Here is a 12,867-nt window from a genome sequence, read left to right on the forward strand (position 1 = left end):
GAAATGAGCAGCGGCCTTGATGTTGTGATCATCACCCCTGATGCTTTCAGTTGCTGCTGGTGTTGACAGTGTTATATGTGGTGAGGAAGGGGGCCCGGGGGCAAAGCAGGGGTAGCCAATTTCCAAACCATTAATTTGATTCCTTCTGGGAGATAGCTCAGAGACTGGAGTGTAGTAAAGGGAACCATTATCTTCAAATGCATATGCCAAAGTTCAGGGAGTTTTTTCACAAGGCAAGATCCTCTCATGGGACTTGAGGATATTAATAAAGCTTTCCTTTCAGATACTATGTGAAGATTTAGGCTGTAACACAGAGAGAGCGAGCTCAGCCAGGGTCAGGCTGTGAGGTGCTGAGTCAATACGTTTGCCCTCCCTGAGCGAAGGCAGGTGGCCCTCTGGAGGAGGCCAGCTGTATCCCTCTCCAGGAAGGCTCTGTAGCACTCAGATGCGGAGAAGCCGGATGAAGAGGTCCCTGTGCCTGTCAAAATCAAATTGGTTTTACGATTGTTTTTCTTGTTTTATTCATAAACCTTGCAATAACGATAAAGATACACTTTTATAAAATCCTGGCATTCTGACCCAATCCTGTTCGGTTTGCAGTGTTCCCTTGCAATTATTGCCCATTTGTGAAAACAGTTTTTAACATAATTATAATTTGTGTGAAAGTGATTTTGTGTCTCCCCTTATCATGAACATTTTCCCATCTTTACAGTGCATGTAGTATGTTAATGGCTTCGGAGGATATCACTGAATGCTGTATCAGTATTTTTTGTTCCTGTGGCTAGATATTTAGGTTGTTTCAAAATTTCTTGACATTCTATTTGATGCTACAGCCTGCAATCACATGCTTATGTTTCTTTTCTGTGTTTTATGGTACATGCCCCTAGCAGGAACCGAACCCGGGACTCTCTGGTCCACAGGCCGATGCTCAACCGCTGAGCCAAACTGGCCAGGGCTCTTTTCTGTGTTTTAGAATTCGATTCTAAAAATTATATATTTATAATTAAAATGATATATTACTTATAATTATTAATGTAAAATTCCCCTCCCCCAGCAACGGGTGAGATGTGAGCTCATCTGTTTTGCCACAAAATCACCAGCATTGGGCATGAAAATATAGTCTAAAGTTTTGCTAAATTGAACAAAGGTAAAAATGTATGAAGGTGGTTGTGTGGACTTCCCCATAGACCTGAGAACACCACTGATGTAACGGACACGTTACAGGTGGCACAGGGGAGGCCACCACTGGTGCGGGGCCACCTTCGCTGAAGGAAGGTTGGTTAATAGTTTTCCTTTGCAGATTGAAGGTGAGGGCCATGCCGAATACCCAGCACCTTCAGGTCTAGACATGGCACTTCCCGATGCCCAGCCTCACCTCCTGCAGCGCACAAGGCAGGACAGAGCTCCATTCCGCTGTGTGTGGCCCTTTTCCCTTCCCCAGCCCTGACCGCACATGGACCTGGCATTGGAGTCAGAGAGAGATGTAATGCTGGGCGCAGTATTTTCTCTCTCTTTGCCTCATTTCTTTATCTTTAAATGGGGATGAGAGTGGCGTCTTCCTTTGGGGTTGTTGGCAGGTTTAATGTGTTTAATATGACAGGTGCTAATAAGAACATGCCTGGCATGTGATGAGTGCGCAATAAACGCAGTACATGTGGGGTTGAGTCTCGGTGCCAGCGCTCTCTAGATGCCTACATTGGGCAAATTATTTCGCCTTTCTGGCCTCGAGCTTCCTCATCTGTAAAATGAGATTATAGCACCTGCCTCTCAGAGGTACATGGTTTTGGTGAGATAATGTGAACAGGGCATTTCCCACAGAGCCCTGCACAGGAAAGGCCTCCATAAATGGAACTAAAAGTAAAACATTGTTTTGCAGTTTTAGTTTTTACTCTGCAAAAGGGAGAGCTTTGTCCCCTTACATTGGTCTAAGCAGCAGATTTGTTATAATCAGCTCTTAGATTTTGACCATATTTGTTTTTTGGTGGAGAGTCACAAAAAAACCAAAAAAAACCAAAAAAAACCCAAAACACACACATTTGTTTTTTGGGGGTGCATTTTTAAGTTTTTTTTAAATCCTCAGCCGAGGACATTTTTGCATTTTATCTTGAGATAGAGAGTGGGAGGGAGAAAAGGAGGAAGAGAGAGAGAGAAACATCAATGTGATAGAGACACATAGAGTGGTTGCCACCCACTGACCCCAACCGGGGCCGGGGACAAACTGCAACCGAGGTACGGCCCTTAGCAGGAACCGAACCTGGGTCTCTCCGGACCGCAGGCCGACGCTTCAACTGCTGAGCCAAACCGGCCAGGACTGGTGGTCCATTTTTATGTCCACATTGTAGATTTGGGACCATCCAGAAACAAACGGTCCCAAATCAACATTTCCATGACCCTGAAGCTTTTAACATGTTTTATATGAAATCCTGTCTTTGAGGTTATCGAGTACATAATTTCACAGAGAGAGGGGTATATTTCCTGGACTTACTAATTTAGTGGCTTCCTCCCATAGTTGGTGTCAAAAGAAACTGTCAGGTTCCTGGAAGATGTCAATTGTTTATGCTCAGCAACACAGATCAAATTTGTCTAAATGATAAGGTAAAAACCGCATTCTTTAGGAAATGCAAAGAAATGACCTAAGAGGCACTTGAGCACAGCTCATCCCATCCCTGCCTCCTGTCTGTCCAACTCCTCCTCCTCTTCATGTTGAGCTGAGATGTCTCCCCAGGCAGCCTCCCCGAACCATCCAGACTGGGTAGCCAGACTCTCCACATGGTAACTAACACACCCTGTAGCTGTAGTTCCCTTACCTGTCTCTCTCCCCTGGAGGCGGAGACCTGCCTTAGTCACCCCAGCATTCTTGTTGCCTAGCAGTGAGCCTGAATAGCATAGCACTCCGTAAGTATTGCTTGGCTCAATGGATGAACTTGCAAATATCTGCTTGTGACGCTAGAAGGTGTGTGTATAGTAATGACAGATGCATCTGAAAAGTGGGGCAAGTGGAAAGTCTGCTTGGGTTGAGGAAAAATGAATACAATAATATTTGTTTGGAAAACTCATAGGACTTTGCCTATGTCACCTTGTACTCTGTGAGGTATTGGTTGTTCCCTCATCCCAGCTGGTTCTCTCCCCTACACAGCTTCTCTCTTTCAACATCTTGCCAGCTCCCATCTGTGCCGTTTACCCTTGCCAAAGATTTGGGGTGAGGATAGTTCCGTGATATGTTTATGTCCAATTTGTAGCCTTTCTGTTTCCTGGGAAAAACCAGGACTCTGGGCATATTGCAGAAAGGATGGACATTCCCGTCTTCAGTCTGCATGCCCTGTGAATTAGAGAAGGGCCCGGGCCCTACTGGCTTTCCTTGGATGGCAATAATCGGCAAAGTGGGGGACCAGGAAGGTATAAGAAAAAATCTTGTTGTAAAATGAACTTTGCTCTTCAAATTTTGGCTTTGGGGCCTTTAAAAAAAATCACTGCTCATCTGGGAAGTCCCATTTAATCTAATGTTATATTCTTTACTGAGCTCCTATTGTATGCTGAACAATGTACTGGGAGCTTCATAAATACTGTTTCAAGTTCACATTTTCAGGCTCTATGTGAGACCCTACATCTTCCAAGGAGCCTGTCCACAGACTGAAGCCAGCAGCACGATCTGTGATAGAAGGAGAATCTGAGAGAGCACCAAGAAATCTGAGTTTTCCTTTGGCTCTATCAGGAACCAATGATGTGGCCTTCTCCATGCCAGTGAGCCTCAGTTTTCTCATCTAGCAGATGCTTTCTAAATCCCCTTCTGGTTCATACCCTCAGTGGTCTACTCCAATCCAACTTTTTTTTTTTTTAATACTTTTTATTGATTTTTTTTTTAGAGGGAGAGGAAGGGAAAGAGAGAAACACTGATGTCAAAGAAAGGTTGATTGGCTGCTTTCTGCACGCCCTCTACTGGGGATCTAGCCCAAAACCTGGGCATGTACTCTGACCAGGAATCAAACTGGGACCCCTCAGTTCATGGGATGCTTAATCCACTGAGCCACACTGGCCAGGCCAACGTGCTCTCTTCTTTTCCTGAGTTACTTTAGGATTGCAGGTCAGAATTATGTAGTTTAATAGCACAATATGTTCTGAGTGAGTCTTATCTCTCAGTGATACTCTGATCTCCCAGTGACAAAGACCATCTTTGTTCTCTGAAATGCTTCCTAACCCTGGGTCTACCACATTAGTGAAATATAAGGCTTGGTACCCCTGTGTGAGGTCCTGAAACATCTTGGTTGTATATATTTATCCTGGGACATTTATTTCCAGGCCTAGATTGTCAATCTTTCTTATATCAAAACCTGAGATTAGTTGTCAGAGCCACTTTCAAATAACTTAGACTTTAAATGTGTTTACGTTCTACTCACCTATCATTTTCCTTTTTATTATTAGTGCCTTTTGTGTCCAAAGACATCTTTGTCTACTGCAAGTTTATGAAGCTATTCTTCTATATTTTCTTCTAGGAGCTTTATAGTTGAACTTTCACATAGAGGTCTGGGATCCACATCAAATTAATTGCATAGAGTAAAGCGGAGTTCAAGGTTTTGTTGTTGTTGTTTTCATAGATATTCGGACAGTAGAACAAATTATTAAAAAGATTTTCCTTTCTCTACTTAGTTTCATTGGTATTACTATAAAAAATTAAGTTACTAATATGTGGGCTTATTAAGTTACTAATATGAGAGGGAGGAAAGGAGGGAGAAAGAGAGAGGTTGAGAGACAGACAGAGATTTATTATAAAAAATTGATTCACACAATTACGGAGGCTAACAAGTCTTGAGATCTGCAGTCAGCAAGTTGGAGACCCAGGGGAGCCAGTGGTGTAGTGTTGCAGTTTGAGTCTGAAGGCCTGAGAACCAGGAGGGCCAATGGTGTGGTTTTAGTCCAAATGCTGACAGGCTTAAGACCAGGAAGAGCTGACGTTTCAAGTCCAAAGGCAGGAAAAAAACTGATGTCTGAGCTCAAGGCAGTCAAGCAGAAAGAGGTCCTTCTTACTCAGAGGAAGGTTTTTGTTCTATTCAGAACTTCAAATGATTGGATAAGGCCCATCCACATTCAGGAAGGCAGTCTGTTTACTCAGTCTCCCAATTCAGCGTTAATCCAAAACACCCTTATCAACATAGAATAATGTTTGACCAAATATCTGGGCACCCTGTAGCCCAGTCAAGTTGACGCATCCAAATTGCCATCACAATCAATTTGGGGAAGAATGGACATTTTCATAAACTTGAACCTTCCAATTTATGAATATAGTGTATGTTCTCTTTTATTCAGGTTTTCTTTAAGTTCTCTTAGTAAGATTTTATAGTTTTCAGTAAAAAGTCCTGCCTAGCTTTAATTAAATTTGCTTCTTGGTATTTGATGTTTCATTATTATAAATTGCATTTAAGATATATTTTCCAGTTATTTGTGAACTTGTAGTTTTAAAGAATATAGAATTTTTAGGAGAAGAATAATTCCCAATCAATCATATAGCAGTTTAGGAACTACCATTCTGGACATAACCATAAATCATTACTAAAATATCCTTTATCACCCTAGCTGGTTTTGCTCAGTGATTAGAGCGTCAGCCTGAAGACCAAAGGGTCACAGGTTCGATTCTCAGTCAAGAGCATGTACCTGGATTGTGGGTTCAATCCTCAGCCCTGGTTGGGGTCATGCAGGAGGCAACTAGTTGATGTGCCTCTCTCACATCGATGTTTCTCTCTCTCTCCCTACCTCCCTTCCACTCTATCTAAAATCAATGGAAAAATATCCTCAGGTGAGGATTAACAACAAAAAATACCTTTTATCATTCCCAAAGAATTTTCTTTCTTTTTCCTTGCAAGATCTCCCAGAAAGAGACAAGGGAACTATTATCATCTCTACTTTCATATAAGAAAAATTGGCCCCAGGGATATTATCTAAAAGTCCTATGACTGAGGTGGCAAAGCCTGGCCCAGAACCCAGGACTTTCCTAAGAGAGCAGTACTGCTTCGAATACCACCATCATTCTGAATAGAGGTAGCCTTTTATAACTGTTATTGAGATCACGAGTCAAAGGAGTCTGGCTTTATGGAGACTCTCCTGCCTGTGGTCTTTGCAGACAGTGTAAAAGGAAGGGAAGAAGACAGCAGAGGGAGAAAAGTAGACCAAAATGACTATCTATAAGACACTGGAATGGGGAGGGAGAACAGGGTCATTGTTAGCCCGTAGGGTGCTTTTGCGTCTGTTAGGGATACCTGCCCTGACACAGAAAGGTGCCATTGTGCCAGGGCCAAATGCCTGTCGGCCGTGAACAACTTGCACAGTCATGTGTGGCACCCAGAGGGAGAACAATAGATATGAAACCTTCATTATGCAAGAATGAAGAATGAAGAAACTAAATTAATATATTTTTTTTTTCCTTTTGAGAAGTTCACCAAAAGCACTTGAAAAAATATTTTTCCTTATTGATTTTAGAGACAGAGGAAGAGAGAAATAGAAACATTGATGAGAGAGAACATTGATTGGCCACTTCCTGCATGCACTCCACTGGGGATGGGGCCCACAACCTGGGCATGTGTCCTGACTGGGAATTGAACTGGAGACCTCTAGGTGCATGGGTCAACGCTCAACCACTGAACCACACCGGCTGGCCACCAAAAGTACTTTTAAGATCATTCAAAGCTACAGGAAAGAGGCTGTCTTCTTTTTCTTGCCTTTCTCATCATTTCCACCTTCTATCCTTCCTCTTTCCTCTCTTCTCCCTCTATTACTCTGCTCGTACTGAGTGCTAGGCCCTGAGAATATAGAGACTAAAGAGGTGGCGTATGTCCCTGGGAGCTTAAGTCTTACACATTTTTTTTGACTGCCACCAACAGTAAGTAATATATTTTATGGTATTGTAGTTACTTTTAAAAAAAAGTCTTATGTCTCTTTTATAGATACATACTGAGATATTTATGCATGGAATGACATGCTATTTATAATTGGTTTCAAAATAATCTAGGAGGTACAGGAGTGGGTAGTAATATAAACAAAATAAGATTGGCCATAGTTGATGCTTATTGAATCTGGGTCATGTTTCATAGGAGTTCATTATCTGTCATCTATCTGTATCTGTCTTTCTAATTATCTAAGACAAAGCTTCAGAAAACATGAACACCCCCCCCCTTATTGCATGCAGTGAATTTTTTTATTTTCTTAACAAGTTTAGTCTCTCTCTTTTTTTTTTTTTTTTATCCTCACCAGAGGACATTTTTCCATTTTTTGTTCAGGTAGAGTGGGAGGGAGAGAGAGGAACAGAGAGAGAGAGAAACATCGACGTGAAAGGAACACATCGAGTGGCTGCCACCCGCACAACCGACCAGGGCCGGGGACAAACTGCAACCGAGGTACGTGCCCTTAGCGGGAACCGAACCCGGGTCTCTCAGGACCGCAGGCTGACGCTCTAACCGCTGAGCCAAACAGGCCAGGGCAGTTTAGTCTCTTTTTAAAGACTGGTAGTGATGTTCCAAACTGATTTCGAGACCCAGTCATGTAAAATAATACATTATTTTGAAAGACATCAGTGTAACGAGAGAGAGAGAGGGGGCCCTATAAAATGTGATTACTGCCCACCAGAAAGTGCTAATAGGGTGTCCCAGAGCACTGTGGGACACAGGGAGCGAAGGACTGACTAAGCAGGGGCCTGGAGAGTCTGAGAAAGCCTCACAGAAGTTCTTGAGCAGTTTGCATGAAAGTTGAGGTGTTTATATATTTGAAAAGATGATAGGGAGAAATTTCAGCTCAAGGTTGAGGGCAGTGGTGCGGACGGGACAGGGGGAGGTGGGGTGGGTGAACTCAGTTCAGAACAGCTGGCATGTGAGGGCTGTGGGGGAGCAGCCGCAGACCAGGTCACAGACAGCACAAGCAGCAGTAAAATTCACAGCAGGTCTTACAGGGCGTCTTAAAGAGTTTGGATTTTATTCTGTGTGTATCGGGAAGACATTGGAGGTAGACTTAAAAATGACCCAGTTCCATTTGCCTTTTACAAAGGTGCAGGTATACCTCTCTGCCCTGTGTAGTCATGATTTATAATAGAAAACTCAGACCCAAAGGAGATCCAGTCCTGGAAGCCGTAACCCCTCACCCATCATGGGCAGTTATCCTTCCGTTCTGCCACCTGGCTTCTCAAAATATCACACAGGCACACACATTGGGTTCTTTTAAGTGTTTACTGAAACAAAAATTACATTTACTTGCAGAGCCTACTAAGAAAGGTGGGCATAGAGCCAACTCTGTTTACTCTTTCTTATTCCCTCTCTGGGTTTCCCTTATCCGCAGAGTGAAGTTATGGTGACAAGTTTGATGATAATTGCTTGCATTTACAACATGGCATTTCTCTAAGTGCTTTACAACTATTCACTCATTTAATCTGCACAATAATTCTATGTTTTAAGTGTCATTATTTCCATTTCATAGATGTGGAAATTGAGGCATATGGAAGTAAGGGACTTGGCTAAGGTCACACATCCAGCAATTAGCAAAGCTGGGATTTAGGTGAAGTCCACTCTCTTAACCCCTAGATGTTTGAACAAAAATAGTCATGCGAAGATTTGGCTTTCAGTTGGATTCTCAATGTTGCCAAATTTGAATCTTCCTTAATTCAGAAGAAGCATGGTTTCTTGGGAGGAAGTGTTTTTGTTTTGTTTTTTTAAATCCTCACTTAAGGACATGTTTCTACTGATTTGAGAGAGAGAGAGAGAGAGAGAAGTATTGATTGATTGCCTGCCACACACACTCCGACTGGGGATTAAACCCGCAATCTGGGTATGTACCCACCAACTTTTGGTGTATAGAACAGTGGTCCAACCAACTGAGCCATATTGGCCAGGGCAGGGTGTGAGATTTTAATGAAGCTTTGAGAGATGGGTGAAATTTTGAGAAGTAAAAATTGCTGAGAAGGAAGGGTGGTAGTACCAGCCAAGAGAAGTAATCCAACTACAACTTCTCTCTACAACTGTTTACAACTAAAAACTGGACAGAATGCAAAAAGCAACTGCATGAGAACCTGTAAAGTAGTAGTAGGCAGCTAGGATACTGAAGTTAAAATTTGAATGATGACCCATAATGGCCTTTGTCACATGGAGTAGCATAATTATGTAGGAGGCTGAAACGCTCAGATAACCCCATCTTTTAAGCCAGAGGGACCAGGAAAAGGGGCCACTGGAAGCCAGAGAGTTAGAAAAGGGGACCCACTAAGTCTGTAGATGGACTGATATAAGTCACGGGTACACTACAAAGTGTGCATACATGGAACAGACCCAAAGAACCACAACAAAGGTTTTGAGAACTTAAGTCTGATAGGGACACTGCCCAAATTCCAGATAAACCTATGAGTTGCCTGTGTGACAGGCAGATTCAAATGGCCTGTCAAAGGCTTTGAAAAGTAAACTGAAATCAGAGTTACCAGTTACAAAAGGTAAGGCAGAACTTTCCATCTGAACCTAAGTGGGTTAATTATCTGCTAAAGAAGTAAACAAAAATATCAACATTTCTTCAGAGATTTTTAGCAGGATCCAGAGTCTCACAATGTAATATTCAGAAGTCCAGTAGACAACTCAAGTTTATTCAATAAAAAGAACCAGGAAAATCTGAACAACACTCAAGGAAAAAGACAGTATGTTCCAACCCTGATGCTGACTCAGATGGTGCAATTATTAGACAAACTAAAAGTAACTATTATAACCATTCTCGACTCTTGAAATGAGTGAAAAGATAGAAGTTCTCATCAGAAAATAGAAACTATACAAAATAACCAGATGTGCATTTTAGAACTGAAAAGACATCTGTAATAAATTTACTGCATGGACTCAGTGACAGGAAAGAGATGACAGGGGAAATAAGTCAGTGAACTTGAAGATAGATCAATAGAAATTATATATTTGTAAATATACTTTTTGGTATTTTAATTAAAATTTTCAATTATAGTTGACATTCAATATTATATTAGTTTCAGGTCATTAATGTACTTTTCATTGGGAAAAAAAATGAAGAGTATATCAGGATATTGTGGGACAACATTAAAAGTTGAAAAATTGTGTTATTGGAGTGCCATTTCAGAAAATAAAAAGAAAGATATTGGTGCAGGAAAAATATTTAAAGACAGAATGGCTGAAAATGTCCCAAACTTGAGGAATGACAAATTTACAAATTAAAGAATCTCAGTGAATCCCAAACAGGATAAGCTTAACAACTGTTCAACCACATCATAGTTAAACTGCTAAAAGCCAAAGATAAAAATATATATATTGAGCATACCCACAGAAATATGGCACTTAGAAATTAAGGAAACCTATTCAAATAACTGCAGACTTCTCATCCAAAACCATGGAGGCCAAAGACAGTGGAACAACATCTGAGGGAAATAAGTATTAACCCAGAATTATATATTCAGAAGAAAACATCCTTGAAGGTAAAATATTCTTAGGTGAAGAAAAACCAAGAAACTTTGTTTTCTGTAGATCTGCTCTTAAAGAAGCACTAAAGGAAGTTTTTTAGGCCTAAGGGAATGATACCAGAGGGAAACTTTGAACTTGAAGACTAGAATATGAGAAATGATAAACATCTAACATAGTAGATTCCCATTAGTAAAAATACACACAAAAATACAAAGTAACCCAAATAATGTATAATCCCATAACACAGAGGTAACTTCTTTCCTTCCATCCTCTTCCTCCTTCTCTCTCTCTCCCTCCCTCTCTTTTTCTTTCCATCCACTATATAGTGTATAGTTATAATATTCTTTATAAATTCACATTATATTACAAAAACTTCTCTTTTATTAAGAAAACTTAATAAATTATTTAAAAAAATTTTAGGTTCGATAATGGTATTTTGGTTATATATATATTTTTAAAGAGAACCCTTTAGACATACATACTGACATTTTTATGGATGCGAAGATATGATGTCTGTGATTTTAAAAAAATACCCAAGGTGGGGGGGCTGGGTGGATATCAGTGAAATAAGGTTGGCCATAAATTAATAATTGTTGATGCTGGATAATGGATACATGATGATTCATTATACTATTTTCTATAGTTTTCTATTTGTATGCAATTTATCATTAAAAAAAACTTTAAGAACTCTTTATAAATGTTATTTTTATTTTTAAAATGGATTTTTAGAGAGAGAAGATGGGAGAGGGAGAGAAAGATGGAAACATCGATGAGAGAGAACGATTGGCTGCCTCCTGCATGCCCCCCACTGGGAATTGGGCCCACAACCTGGGCATGTGCCCTGACTGGGAATTGAACTGACGACCTCGTGGTGCATGGGTCGATGCTCAGCCACTGAGCCACACTGGCTGGACATAAATGTTATTTTCAATCATTTAATCATATTGCATCCTGTGGATATTCAGTAACATTCAACCATTCCTCTATTGTGAATCGAGGTTGTTTTAAGTTATGCGTGGGCTGAGATGAAACTACATAGTTTTTATATCGTCTCTGGTTATTTCCTTTTTGGAGATGAAATTACTGAGTTAACAGAAGATGGACATTTTACATGTTTTAATACATTTTGCCAAATTGCCTTTCAGAAGGGATGTTGCATGTTATTTTCACACAAGAGGTATATGAGAATGCCCTTGTCAGCTCTATATTATATATATGTTTAACTCTATTAATTTGATGAGGAGGAGGTGCTATCCTGTTATTTTCATGTACATTTCTTTGATTTCCAGTGACATTGAATCCCCACCTGCCTCTGAATTAGTTCTCACCCTTTTAGGGAAGATACAAGGGAGAAGAGTAGAAAAGAGAGATGTATTGCCTGCTTTTCACTCCCCATTTTGGAGATGAGAGGCAAAGCAGACACAGGTAGCCTTGGGTTCAAATCCTGCCTCTACCACTTATTAGCTGCAGCCTTAAGCTCTTGGAGCCTCAGAGGTTTTCACTGAAGAGGTAGAGCAGTTATACTGGTCTCCACAAGTGAGAGGCAACAGAGATTTATAGGGAAAAAGCATGGTGTACAGTGGTCAGTCTGAAGGCGGTGGCTTTTGTTGTCCTTGGGAAACTGAGGCTCAGGCCTAAAGGACCGACTGCTCCGCTGCACAGGCAGCAGGGAGCTCAGAGCCGGGACCCTCCCCACCCTGCAGAAAGAAGGCCATCTGCAGGAATTTCTGCTCACATTGGGTCACTGCCTTTTCACCTTTCATTCTTTGTACTGCCTGCTTGGTGGTCTTTTAGTCACTGCTGGGCATTGGAGGCAGCTAACATGAGCTAGGGAATCCACCTTGGGAGAATTAGGTGTTCTTGGGGGAACAAATTCTGATTGTTAACAGTATTCATCTGGTTCCGTGGAAATGCACTTTGCAGTGCTTGGCTCAGAGGATCAGGGTGAACTTCAGGTGGGACCTTGGGCAATGTCTCACCTTACTCTTCCCTTTTTTTAAAAAAATTTTTTTATCCTCACCTGAGGACATTTTTTCTTTTTTGTTCAGATAGAGTGGGAGGGAGGGAGAGAGAGAGAGAGAGAAACATCGACGTGAAAGGGACACATCGAGTGGTTGCCTCCTGCACGACCCAACCAGGGCTGAAGACAAACTGCAACCGAGGCACATGCCCTTAGCAGGAACCAAACCCGGGTCTCTCGGGACCCCAGGCCGACGCTCTAACCGCTGAGCCAACCAGCCAGGGCGTCTCACCTTACTCTTGAAAGGAGAATTCAGACCTGGAGCATGATCTTTCCAGGGCAGCCCAGCCCAACCAAGCTGGGGTTTCTGTCCCTGGCCCCTCATCTTCCCACTCTCACTGTATGTCCAGGCCCAGAGCCCCTAAGTTGACATGTTCTTGTTGCACACATGCACCCCTTCCAGATGATTGGGAATAG

General features: G+C 41.6%; 1 protein-coding gene across 15 annotated transcripts in view; it reads left to right on the forward strand.

The window, feature by feature from the left end:
• The window catches only part of ST6GAL1 (ST6 beta-galactoside alpha-2,6-sialyltransferase 1), a 119,617-nt gene that overhangs the window by 47,959 nt on the left and 58,791 nt on the right, over positions 1–12,867 (forward strand). The window contains exon 6 of one of the 15 annotated variants that reach the window (XR_004956774.1): positions 3,587–3,605. The exons of 13 other annotated variants lie outside the window; for them this stretch is intronic. The gene's annotated coding sequence lies outside the window, so the exon portion shown is untranslated. Of the gene's footprint in view, positions 1–3,573; positions 3,606–12,867 lie in introns of those variants that run through there. One more of the 15 variants, XR_004956775.1, reaches the window with a different exon arrangement.

The sequence above is a fragment of the Molossus molossus genome, unplaced genomic scaffold (genome assembly GCF_014108415.1).
Source record: "Molossus molossus isolate mMolMol1 unplaced genomic scaffold, mMolMol1.p scaffold_m16_p_5, whole genome shotgun sequence".
In the NCBI taxonomy this organism is placed as follows: Eukaryota; Metazoa; Chordata; class Mammalia; order Chiroptera; family Molossidae; genus Molossus; species Molossus molossus.